This window comes from Odocoileus virginianus, chromosome 34 (assembly GCF_023699985.2).
Source record: "Odocoileus virginianus isolate 20LAN1187 ecotype Illinois chromosome 34, Ovbor_1.2, whole genome shotgun sequence".
NCBI lineage: Eukaryota > Metazoa > Chordata > Mammalia > Artiodactyla > Cervidae > Odocoileus > Odocoileus virginianus.
Window position 1 is genome coordinate 18565764 of NC_069707.1, and position 13699 is coordinate 18579462.

Below are 13699 nucleotides of genomic sequence, written 5' to 3' on the forward strand. Positions count from 1 at the left end.
ATGATCTCTAGGTCTGCCCATGTTGCTGCATACATTCTTTTTTATGGCTGAATAATATTCCATTGTGGTATGCACCACATCTGCTTTATCCATTGATCCGTCATTGAACCTTTAGGTTTTTACCATATCTTAGCTATTGTAAATGGTGCTGCAATGAACGTTGGGTTGCTGGTATCTTTTCAAATTAGACTTTTCATCTTTTCTGGATATATGCTCAGGCAGTGATGTCTCTGAATTGTATGGTAAATCATTTGTTATCTGTAAAGTAGAACTAAAAATACCTTCCTTGGTGAATTGGTGTAGGATTAAATGTCAGTGTTCATGGCCTTTAACAACACTCACTAAAACAGATAATAGTTTGTCACTGATATTGTTGATAACATTTGACTCCATGGATCATTTCCAGTTGGCTGTCAGTATTATGCTTTTTAAGATTCTTGTGTAATTCCACCAGGAGAGAGAAAGTTTGTCTACACATGAACCATTGTGCTAATGCTTTCTGAGATTTTTTGGGTACCACTCACCTTGAATAGATGGTGTTGAAGGAGTAGAAGGCACCTGCGTTCTTTTGTCTTTTATTTGGAAGCCCTAGTTGAAGTGGGAATGAGAAGACCTCCTAGCAGACAAAAAAGAAAATAGGCTAGATTTTGGCCTGGGATGAAGGGCAATGGTGCTGTGCCATGAGAAGGCCTTGCTGAGGGGCATTGGGAAGGCACAGCACAAGAGAATGAGTAGTAATGCTTTGATGTAGATGCCCAATTGCTTAGATGCTTATTTATGCATCTTTCCCCTAACACTTCTGTGAAGTAGATATTATACTACTTTTGCAGCTGGTTACCTATAGTGCTAAACTTGCTCTCTCCCTGGTCAGGTAGTGGAAGGGCAAAGATAATGCCTAAGGGATTTCTTCCATTTTTCTCCATACAGGCTAAATAAACGACTCTTTGTATGTAGCTCCAAAATGGATTTAAAATTACATAGAAGTGAATGAGCTTTTCATTTATACTGAAGTGGGAGAAATTCCTGTCCCTTTAAATTGAAAATATAAAAAATGACAGAGTTGTTGAATAAGTTTTTTATATGTTATTTATTAAACATGCATTTATATGTTGTTTCTGCATTTTGGTGAGGAAAATGCCAATTAAATAAATGAGTTTAGATGACCCATGGTTTATCGTCTTACAGTCTTTTTTTCTTTTCTTACATTTCCTTTTCTACATCTGTTAGCAGGTTTTTATAGTCCATGACTTTCTCCCACCCCTTTAATAATACTGTTTTGAAATAAATAGCAAGAGAAAGCAAGTAGGAATTTCATCTTCAGATGCTATTTTCTTTCTGCCTCTATTTAATCAGTGGTTTGTTGCTTTGTTAACTTCATCTTGTCATGGGATAAAAGTGAAATAAGTCTTTATAAAATATATCATCGATTTTACTAACTCTAAAAATGAACATGAAAAATTATGTAACCCTTAAATGTCTTGGGCTTGAATAAATGCCAGGGGAAATTCATAAGGAACAAAGGATGTATTTAATCCCTTATTCTTGCTGTCTTTCTCTAGGGCACCTCGGTCAAAGGAGCATGCAGCTGGAGACAGGATAATTGCCCTGAATTCCAGAGTCAGGCTTTGCCAGCAGTGGGAAATGGGGAGTCATTTAGCTCATTGAATAAATTTATCTTACTGAAATTTCAGTTTCTTTCCCAATATATGGTAGAAGTTGTAACTTCTATCTAATTGGTTTATAATGAGGAACAAATGAGATAATTGGTATAGTGCATGCACGCTAAGTCACTTCAGTCATATCTTTGTGACTCTGTGGCCTGCCAGGCTCTTCTGTCTATGGGATTCTCCAGGCAAAAATACTGGAGTGGGTTTCCATGTCCTCCTCCAGGGGCTCTTCTCCACCCAGGGATCGAACCCATGTCTCTTGTTTCTCCTGCATTGGCAGGCAAATTCTTTACCTCTGTACCGCCTGGGAAGCTGGAGTAAAATATACGGACTTTCACAATGAGGGTGGGCCTCCTCCAATCCCTTGAATGCTTTAGAGGAAAAAGACTAACTTCATAGAAGAAGAGGCAATTCCACCAGCAGATTCCCTTCAGATTGGAGCTGCTACTCTTCTGTGGGTTCCAGGCTGCTGGCCGACCCTGCAGATTCTGGACTTGCCAGCCTCCAAAATACTATAAACCCATTCCTGTTTTTCTTTCTTTATGTTGTTGTTGTTGTTGTTCGGTTGCCCCGTCATGTCTGACTCTTTGCAACCCCATGGACTGCAGTACCCCAGGCCTCCCTGTCCCTCACCATCTCCCAGAGTTTGCCCAAGTTCGTGTTCATTGCATCGTTGATGCCATCCAGCCGTCTTAGCCTCTGACACCCTCTTCTCCTTCTTCCCTCAATCTTTCTCAGCATCAGGAACTTCTCCAATGAGTCATCTGTGTGTATCAGATGACCAAAATACTGGAGCTTCAGCTTCAGCATCTTTCCTTCCAGGGAATATTCAGAGTTGATCTCCCTTAAGATTGACTGGTTTGATCTCCTTGTTGTCCAAGGGACTTTCAAGAGTCTTCTCCAGCACCACAATTTGAAGGCTTCAATTCTTTAGTGTTCTGCATTCTTTATGGTCCAGCTCTCACAACGGTATGTAACCACAGGGAAGACCATAGCCTTGACTGTACAGACTTTTGTCGGCAGAGCAATGTCTCTGCTTTTCAACACACTGTCTATGTTTTTCATTGCTTCCCTGCCAAGAAGCAATCATCTGATTTCATGGCTGCAGTCATCTTCCATGGTGATTTTGGAGTCCAAGGGGAGGAAATCTGTCACTACTTCTACCTTTTCCCCTTTTATTTACCATGCAGTAATGGGGCCAGATGCCATGATCTTAGTTTTTCTAATATCCACTATTCATTCTGTTTTTCTGGAACCCTGACTAATACACACACTATTATAGAAAACAAAATATCTTTGAAAGCGTCTTTTTTTTCCCTTAAGGGCATCTAATTTTTCTCCATTTCTTACTTTCTTTTTCTGGAAAATGTATAACTCCTTAATAGAGAGGTCAACTTCTTTGTGAAGGGGGGGTCAGCTTTATTGACTTGCATACAATAAAATTTACCAATTGTGTCTAATCTGATGAGATTTGACAGTTTTATACAGTTGTATAATCCACCAACATCATTTACATAGAATATTTCTATCACACCGAAATTTCCAGCTGTTTTTTTTTGCAGGAAGCTGTCCCTTCCTCAACCTTCTGGCCCCAGGCAACCACTGATTTTCTTAGCATCACTACAATTTTGCTTTTTCTAGAATCTATTAAAAAATGAATTTATAGGGTGTACAACCTCTGTATTTCTTAATGTCATACTTTTGAGAATCATCCACATTGTTGAGTGCATCTATATCTTGTTCCTTTCTTATTGATGAGTGGTATTCTACTTTAACAGAAAAATCACATTTTGTTTACCCTTGTATCAGTTGATGGACATTTAGATTATTTCTATTTTGAGCTATTATAAGAGAAGTTGCTATAAACATTTGCATATACATCTTTGTGTGGACATATGCTTTCTTTCCTTTGGGTAAATATATAAAAAAGAAATTGCTGGGTTGTACCATAGTGTATATTTATCTTCATAAGAGTTTAACAGGTGGCCAAACTGTTTTCTAAAGTATGTTCCCATGTATCATGTGTGAGGGCTCAAGTTGCCTCACATTTTTTCAAACACTTGGTTATGTTAGCAGTTCTGGAGAGTGTATAGTATCTCATTGTGGTTTTAATTTGCATTTGCTAATAGTTAATCATGTTGAATATCTTTTTTGTGTGTTTATTTACCATCAGTATATCTTGGTTAAGCTCTCTATTCAAATCTCTTATTCATTTAAAAAATAGCTTTGTTTTCTTTATTAAGTTGTAAGAATTCTTTATATACTATGGACACAAGTCTTTTAATAGATCTATGTTTTACAAGGGCACTCCCCAGGTGGCTCAGATGGTAAAGAATCTTCCTGCAATGCAGGAGGCCCAGGTTTGATCCCTGGGTCTGGAAGATTCCCTGGAGAAGGGAATGGCAACCCGCTCCAATATTCTTGCCTGGAGAATTTCATGGACAGAGGAGCCTGGCAGGTTACAGTCTGTGGGAATGTTTTGCATATATTCTAGGCTGTGGATTGTGTTTTAATTTTCTTAAAAATATCTTTGAAATGCAATTTTTTGCAAATGAAGTTCAATTTATCATTTTGAGTTTTTAAAAAATATCCTATTTAAGAAATTTGGATTTATTCAAGGTCACAAAGATTTTCTTTATTTCCTCCCAGAAGTTTTTAGTGTTACCTCACAATTTGTAAGTCTATAATGTATTTTTAGTTATATTTTATATATGGTATGATGTAAAAATAGAGTACATTTATTTTGTCCTCTGGTATTCAATGGTTCAAGTACCATTTGTTGAAAAGAGTATTGCTTCTCAACTGAATTACCTTGGAGCCATTGTTGAAATCAATTGATCATATAAGTGTGAGTTTGTATCTAAATTCTTTATTTGCGTTCATTGACCTGTGTGTTTATTTTTACACCATATCACACTATTTTGGTTGCTAAGGCAGTAAAGCAAATCTTGAAATCAGTGGAGGATGTCCTTCAACTTTGTTATCTTTTCCCAAATTGTTTTGTCCAGTCTACATCAGTTTTATAATCAGATTATCAGTTCCCAAAAAAGACTGATGAGCATTTGATTGGATTGCATTGAATCTATATTAGTTGGGGGAAATTATATTTAAAATGTTGTCTTCTCTCTACCAAAAAATGTTAAAACCAATAAATGATTTTAGTAAAGTTCATGGGTTGGAAGAATTAATATTGTTAAGATGTTCTTACTACCCAAAGTGACCTACAAATTCAATGCTATCACTATCAAAATTCCAATGGCATTTATCACAGAATTAGGAAAAAAATCCTAAAATGTGTATGGAACTACAAAATATCCCAAATAACCAATGCAATCTTGAGAAAAAAGAACAAAGCTAGAGATGTCACATTTCCTGATTCCAAACTATATTACAAAGCTATAGTAATCAAAACAGTAAGGTATTGGCATAAAAACATGTACATAGATCAATTGGACAGAATAAAGAGCCAAGAAATAAACTGATGCATATATGATCAATTAGTTTTCAGAAAAGGAGCCAAGAATATGGGGGAATGATACTCTCTTTAATATACAGTGCTGGGAAAACTGAATGGCCATGTTCAAAAGAGTGTCATTGAACCTTTACCTTATAGTACTCAAAAAAATTCAACTCAACATGGCTTAAATACTTGAGCATAGGATTTGAAACTATAAAACTCCTAGAGGAAAACAGCAATGCTTTAATGATATTGGCAAAGGCCAAACTCCTAGGGTCACCAGTTTTCACAATTCAAATTTAGAAGGTGGTATTCAGTTAAATTCTATATGTGTCATTTTCCTGAGTTGAGCAGCACAATTCTTGCTGTAGTCCATGGAAGACCTGGCCTCAACTGAGTGAAATCCTGATTGAACTGGTTAGATTGCATGCAAAACTAGGGGATAAGTCCCATATCAATAGGCACATAGTTTACTGGAAATTCATCCTTCTTGTTTTCTTTGGGATAGTCAGCCAAACTCAAGAGAATACCAGAGGTTAGAGAGTTAAAGTTTAGAAGGCCACCCTTTAGAAATGCCAGGGTGAACTGAAATAATTTTCCACCTCTGAAAGATGAACCATTGTGTGAGGTTATCACAGTCCCTAGAGTCAGATTGTTCAGATTTGAATCTTGACTTGAATGGCTTGGCTTGAATCTTGCCTCTTATTAGGTGCATGATCTTAACTCCTCTGTGCCTCAGTTTCCTTATTTGTAATACTGAGTATAAAAATTGTAATTTCATCATGTAGTTTTTGTAAGGAATACAAATGAGTTAATTACATAAAAGAGTCAAGGAATACATAAAATGAGCTACAACATAGATTGAGACTTGCAAGAATATCTGACATTCAAGATATATTCAGATGTTGCCATTTTATAATTTTCTTTGTTTAAAGCCTATTGATAGCCTGCTAGGTGGGTTCTGTACTGCTTCAGGAAGTAAAGACATTTTTCCTTGGTTACATCTGTTGCAATTCCTTTATCTGTGCCCAGTCCTTCCGGGCCTTGCTGTCAGCTAAGTTTCCAAGCTGCAAATTGAATTGATAAAATAACACTCCATGATTGCTTAAGATGTTTCTCCTCCCAGGAACATTTGCATTTTTATAGAAGACTCTGGGAGATACAAAGCCATCCTAATTCTAATAAATTAATTTCTGTTTCAGGCCTTTTGGGCAAGGCTGCTGTGCTGTACTGGGGGTGCCACACTTGGCAGACAGTGATGGAAATAATTTGGTATCGTGGGTTGCAAGCCTTGCTCACTGGCATCTCAGGGATTATGTAGGGACTAGAAAGAGAAAACTCAAAGAGCCCTGTTTCCCCCAGCCCCTGTAGGATCTTCTATATGATTTCCATATTGGACATCTGTTTTCTTTAAAAAGGAGGTTTGAAGTCTGTAGGTATAGGGTAAGATCCTTTTTTTAAACTGAATAATTTATTGATCTATTTATATTTGGCTGGGTCTTTGTTCCTGTGTGCCAGCTTTCTCTTGCTGTGATGAGTGGGGGCTACTTTCTAGTTGCAGTATGTGGGCTTTTCATTACGGTAGTTTTTCCTCTTGTGGAACATGGGCTATAGAGCATACCATGCAGGCTTCAGTAGTTGCAGCACACTGACTTGGACGTTGTGGTTCTCAGGCCCTAGATCATGGGCTCAGTAGTTGTTTCACATGGACTTTGTTGTATGTGGAATCTTCCTGGAGAGAAATCAAACCTGTGTGCCTCATTGGCAGGCAGATTCTTAACCACTGGACCATTAGGGAAGTCCAGATCCATTTTTTAAAAAATGAATTAATTTATAGAATAGATGAGACAAGTGCTTGGGCCTGGTGCACTGGGAAGACCCAGAGAGATCAGGTAGAGAGGGAGGTGGGAGGGGGGATCAGGATGGGGAACACATGTAAATCCATGGCTGATTCATGTCAATGTATGGCAAAAACCACTACAATATTATAAAGTAATTAGCCTCCAACTAATAAAAATAAATGGAAAAAAAATGAATGAACTTATAGAATGGAAAGATCTTCTCACTAGGAAGAACAAAGTTCTCTACTTTGAACCTTTAATTTCTCACCTTTCAGTCTTTTTCTTTTCTTTTTTTACATTCACAGAACATGCATACCTGCTAAATATGTTCATTCACTATTAGAACTGGAAGAGGGCTTGTAAAGGGCATCTTGAACAACCTCCCACTGGGGAAGAGATTTCTCTTTATCACATGTCATAGAAGCCTACATCTTAGAATGCTAGAAATGGAAATATATTGTAAAATTCCTTTAAAATACAGAACACATCCTATAGAGACTGGCATCTGAAAATTGCCTGAATTAAGTTACATAAAATGCCTGAGGTGGTATAAGGTAAAGGTTGGATGCTCAGGTAAAAATGACAGGAAACATCAGCAGTGGAAAGATTGTAGGGGTGGAAAGAATGCCTACACCACCAGGTACTGTCTTTTCTCATCAAAAGCCTTATATTCCCTTCCTGTGAGTAGACCTAAGACCCACCCACATTTCCAACCAATTATGTTCACTGCCTCTGATACTTTCTCTGCTTCACTGGCCTATGGTAATGGATCATCAACAGAGAATACAATAAATCCCCATTAATTTATACCTGGGAATGACTGGCCAAAGTAACTGAGTAGGACATTGGTTGTGCTTTTCAAGGGGGAAATAGGTCAAGAATTGTCCATGATCCCCAATCCTGATCAATCCTTTAAACAGATTCAAAAGGGAGCTCGTAGTTGTGTTTATACTATGAATTGTGTAATGTTCTTATGTGAGTGGCTTTCTACCTTGCAATGGAGTGATGGTGATGATGGAGCATAGAAGGGAACACATTCACAGAGATGTTCAGACCAGCATCATCCAAGTACGCTGACCTTGAAGATGGAATTGAGAACCTTTCTAACCAGTAGTATGTAAAATCCCAGATCAGGCTCTTCCTTGCCTGACTTGGACTGTAGTCTAAATCTGGGCCAATCACCATGATCAGTATTACCTGGGTATTGTGATTTGTCATTATTTGGTTCTCAGGCCACTTCTAGTGGTCAGGGAGTCAACTTCTTAGGAGTGGCAACTCCACCAGGTTTGAGCAGAAATGATAAGGGGAAGTTCATAATAAGGATAGAAGTTATCGTTGACAGAAGTGAGAGAATGGATGCTGGCATGTAAAAACATTGGCTATCCCTAAGTCCTTTGGCACATTGGACTCACCTGGGAAGGTTTAAATATTACTGTTGCCTGAGTCTCACCTCCAGTGATTCCGATTTAGTTCTTCTCGGGTATGGCCTGGGCACTGGGATTTTAAAAAGCCCCTCAGGTGATTCTAATGGGCAGCCAGGGTTGAATCCTTGCCCAGTTCTTTCTCTGGGTCATCATTCTACACATTACCAAAAATCAATCCTTCTGAGTCGCAGTCCTCTGCCTCGAACAAACCCTTGATTCCACCTGAATGTGTTCAAGACTCACTGGACTTGACTTCAACTTCTTTTCTCAGTCTTACCTACCACTACTGTTTTATTCTCACCCTGTATGCCAGCCAATGGGGGGTGTTTGCTAGTTTCTAAATATCTGTAAAATGCCTGTAGTCTCCCTGTGTTATTATCCCAATTCTTTGACTTAGAACAGATCTGTCTGATGAATTTTTTTGCAGTATGGAAAAGAAATCAATTCTGGGTGTTCATTGGAAGGACTGATGTTGAAGCTGAAACTCTAATATTTTGGCCAGCTGATGGGAAGAGCTGACTCATTTGAAAAGACTTTGATGTTGGGAAGGGTTGAGGGCAGGAGGAGAAGGGGAGGGCAGGAGGAGAAGGGGACGACAGAGGATGAGATGGTTAGATGGCATCACCGACTGAATGCACATGAGTTTGGCTAAACTCCGGGAGTTGGTGATGGACAGGGAGGCCTGGCGTGCTGCAGTCCATGGGGTCATAAAGAGTCGGACATGATTGAGCAAGTGAACTGAACTGAACTGAATGTTCTTCTACACTATCCAATATGGTCACTGCTGGCCCCTTGTGTGGCTAGTGAGCACTTGAAGTGAAGTTAGTGTGACTGGAGTTTAAATTTTATTTCAGTTTGTGTGCGGCTGTGCCAGTCATGTCCAACTCTTTGCAACCCCATGGACTTAGCCCTTCAGTCTCCTCTACTCATAGAATTTTCCAGGCAAAAATACTGGAGTGGGTAGCCATTCCCTTCTCCAGGGGATCTTCCCAACCCAGAGATCGAACCTGGGTTTCCTGCATTGCAGGTGAATTCTTCACCACCTGAGCCACCAGGAAAGACCTTTATTTCAGTTTGCTTAACTTTATAGAGTCACACATGGCCGTAGGCTACTCTGTTCAGACAGGGCTTATAGGTTGTTTCAGCCAGTGCATCTTAGTCAACATTCTGTCAAACTTTACAAGGTTCATTTTATATAACCCACTGACCCTGAGGTTTTCCCTGGTCTCCAGCTAAAAGACTTCTCATCATATGTTAATTACTGAGGACTGTGAAAATGAAGTCGCTCAGTCGTGTCCAACTCTTTGCAATCCCATGGACTGTAGCCTACCAGGCTCCTCCATCCATGGGATTTTCCAGGCAAGAGTACTGGAGTGGGTTGCCACTGCCTTCTCCAGGGGATCTTCCTGACCCAGGGATCGAACCCTTGTCTCCCGCATTGCAGGCAGATGTTTTACCATCTAAGCCACCAGGTTAGCCTGCTGAGGACTGTGATTGGCCTTAGGAAAGGCATTGATCTGTCCTGCCACACCATGTTGTTCTTTCTCTCACCCCTGACCCCACTCCTGATGTTAGAAGCTTATTGAGAGGAAAGACTGATTAGAAGCTTGTGCTTACTAAAACCTCAATGAGCATTTGTTGAATAAAGGCAGACAAAATTGCACCAACCATAAATGTCTGAAGCTATTTCCTTCTCCAGGGAATCTTCCCCACCCAGAGATTGAACCCCAGTCTCCTGCATTGCAGGCAGATTCCTCATCATCTGAGCCACAAGGAAAGCCCACTTTTGTACTGCAGAGGCATAGATATTACTGGGCAACGTACATACCCATCGAAGTTCCTATGTTCAAAAGTGTCTCCAGTTGGATGGAAAGGCACATGTACCGGCTGTGTGAGAGAAACTGGGTCAGTAGATTAGGTGGGAGAGAATGACTAATCTATGAAGTGACCACAGGGTGTTAGCCTATTTTATTTGGCTTGGAGGCAAAAATAGTCGTGGAGCTCGGAAGTACTAATGATTTTTATTAAAGTAAATGAGGGGGCATGGCCCCTCAGAGTACACTAACACTTCATGAAGAATTCTGGGATCAGTCCTGATGAAACAGTTATAAATTCATCCTGACCCACGCTTTTGCTCCAGAATTAGTTTGTAAAATGATGAACTCTCACTTCCTAAATTTTCTGCAGATGCTACTGTTGCTGGGGAAATGTCATTGTTAGAGAATAGAAAACTATTATTCCAAAGAGGACCGAAGACTGACTGAATCAGGTCTGGAACATTATTGAAATGGTAAGATATACTCAAGCACTTTCTGATAAAAGAAAAATTCTTTTTAAAGTATGTGGTCCCTTCTGAATTATGGCCAAATGTCACCATATCATTTTCAGTGAAATTTTATCTATTAATGGCGAGGAGATGGAATGAGGCTCTGAGATCCTCTGGGAGCCCCAGAGCTGAGGTTGCTGTCCCTTGAGATTGCTGGTAATGGAAGCTGCTGAAGCTGGAGGTCATTAACATTTTGAGAACACCGCAAACTGACACTGTGTAATATTATGACATTTCATCCCAAGACATTTAATCTCTTTTAATCAGTGTTTATGTTGGGGATACTTCACAGTTATTTGCTTTTGCATAAAAATGGAGCACTTTGGCATGTCATTAACATCAGACTGACTGACTTTTATTACTCATTGAAATTGTTTCTGGATCTCTCTTTCTCTCTCTCTCCCTTCCCCTAGTCTTCTCTCCTCTTCCTCCTTCTCTTTTCCCATTTTTCCCTTCTCTTCATTGTTTTTGGCTTTTGCTTTCACTGTGCTATTTTGGAAAGCCCTTCCAGTTTTTCCCTTTGCTGATATTTTCCTGGGATGTTGATGGGATGTTGATGTTGACCTGAAGTTCTGTGGCCACCTTCTTAGTAAACTTTGACTGTAGATTCTGGACAAAAACCCATCTCATCTCTCCGAAAAATGCTCATGGTCCCCATATCATCCTTCTTCTCTTCTGAATGTTACTCCATGGAAGACTTACTTGCTTATTTTTCCTCTTCCCCACTCTCCTTCTCTCTCATTTGCTTCAGATGTTGTAAGTTTCTAGCATCTGTCTTCATGTCTCTAATTCTCTTTCCTCCTTGTAAGTGAGGTGCTTTATCTTGCTTTAAAGCTACTTAAGCCTTTCTTCCCAACTCAAAACCATTTCATTAAATGCAAAGCTGATCATTGTTGATTATTTTATGTGAGAGAACGGATATATTCCTGACCATGTGGTTCCACATTTTAGTCCATGAACTTGGTGTAATTTTCTTTATTTAAAGCAAATGAACAATTATATTGTACATGATAAATCTTTTCTTGTGCCAAGTGGTCAAGGTCTAATCTCAGCTTGGAGAAGAGTTTCTAATCCTGGATATTGCTGACGTTTGGGGCGGGGTGATTCTTTGTTTGGGGCGGCTCTTTGCACCGTGGAGTGTTCAGCAGCATCTCTGACCTCTGCCTATCAGATTCCAGTAGTATTTGCCAGCTGTGACCACAAAACAGATCTCCATATATTGCCAAATGTCTGCTATGGGGTGAGCTAGTCCCACATGGAGAGCACATGGGCTTACTGGAGTGCCCTGTCCTTTCTGCAGAGTGATGTCTAAGAGATAGGTCAGAACTTCAGGCAGGCTGGAGGAAGCCTTTCTTGAAATCCCTCTTCGTCCACCTAGACTCGTAGAGGGGTCCCTATTCCCATCCTGACTCTGGCCCGCTGTGCATGTACCATGAACTTCCAAGCGGCTCTCAGAGCAGCCGTCTCGGCTCTGCTCTCCGGCACACAGCTCCTGCTGCGTGGCTGCACAATGCTCTGTGAGGTGGCCTCAGGCCTGTTCTGGTGCCGCGCTGGGGGGCCAGGCTGAGGGATAGGACACATGGATCTTGCAGGTTCCAGGTGCTGCCCTGGGGCTGGGGGCCCACTTCTGTTGGATCTGTGATTCCCAGTTCCCTCTGGGGAGACCGTTCTATAGGATGCAGGGCTCAGGAACGCACTGTCATCTAAACTCAGCTTCTGCTGTGACTCTGCTTGATCCCCACAGTCCTGGTCACCTTTTTGTAGTCTGAGGACAGGCTGGCCTGGCTCTCTCTCTGGCTTCCCAAAGATAATGTTTTATGGCTTAGAAGTTATAGACTTCATAGTTATGCTTTTAACACCAAAAAGTCTCTGCTTCTCTGCTGTATGATCCCTTCCCCGAGGCAATGAATTCTACTGAGTGAATGGGTAGGGGGGAAGGGGTGGGAAACGATGAGAGAAAAACGTTTTGGTTAAAATTTCAGTTATTTAAAACAAAAATTGTCACTTGTTTATTCTGGTCTATATTTCCATAAGAATATAGATATTTGGAAAACTAGATAAAGTCATTCTACTCTCAGCCTCTAGAAGGATGATTACGACTGTGAGGAACCAAGAGATTCCCAGGGAAACGAAGAGCTCAGGTGACGGTGAGTTCCTGAGCTGGGTGTCCGGTGGGTAGGACTCTTATGATGGAATCAGGAATTTAAGATGACTCAGTAGGATTTCATCTGGGTGTTGTGGTCTTGCTTCGTTTTAATGAGCCGAGGGCTCCTTAGTAATCAATCCTCTGCAGTTCTGCGCATCTGGAATCATTGCTCTTTGCAAAGCCTCTGCTCCACTCCTCACTCCTAACTCCCCACAGCATATTCGATGTATATTCCTCTTTTCTAAAGTATTAGTGTAAGCTATGAATTATTTCATGAGTTGTGATTTATGTAGATAGCATTGGGTTTCTTTTTTTTTTTTTTTAACTCAATACTCTGTATTTGGAATATGATGGCTTTTCACTCAATATTCTGTTTTTAGAATATGATGGATCCGAAGCAATATCTCTCTTTTTTTTTTTTAGTTTAAATTGCATTCCTCTGATTGCTAATGATTTTCGTCACTGATTATATATTTGGGCTTCTTTGACTCTGAATTGACTCAAATATCTTTTTACTCATTTTTGAAATTTGAGATTCTTATGCTTTTTTCATTTGCATGAGTTTCTTGTATATTCTAGATAATAATTTCCTTGTGGTTTTAGACACGGCCAAAATCATCTCTCTGCAACAGCTTTCATGTTAGCTTGATTCACAGAAATTCTTAATTTGATGTGATTAAAGCTATTAATGATGATTTTGGAATTTTGTCTAAGAAGTTCTTCCCTAACCCTAGGGTACATTATCTTCTACCTTTATGGTTTATTTTGATTTATTTATTTGATAAATCTGGACTTCATTCTTGTAGGTGATAGTATGTACAAATTTTTCTCCCTATCA

General features: G+C 39.8%; 1 long non-coding RNA gene across 3 annotated transcripts in view; it reads left to right on the forward strand.

Moving 5' to 3' along the window:
* The window catches only part of LOC110138173 (uncharacterized), a 370957-nt gene that overhangs the window by 116021 nt on the left and 241237 nt on the right, over nt 1–13699 (forward strand). For all 3 annotated transcript variants that reach the window (XR_011485665.1, XR_002314142.2, XR_002314143.2), the window contains exon 2: nt 10577–10679. This is a non-coding gene — a long non-coding RNA (uncharacterized lncRNA). The remainder of the gene's footprint in view (nt 1–10576; nt 10680–13699) is intronic.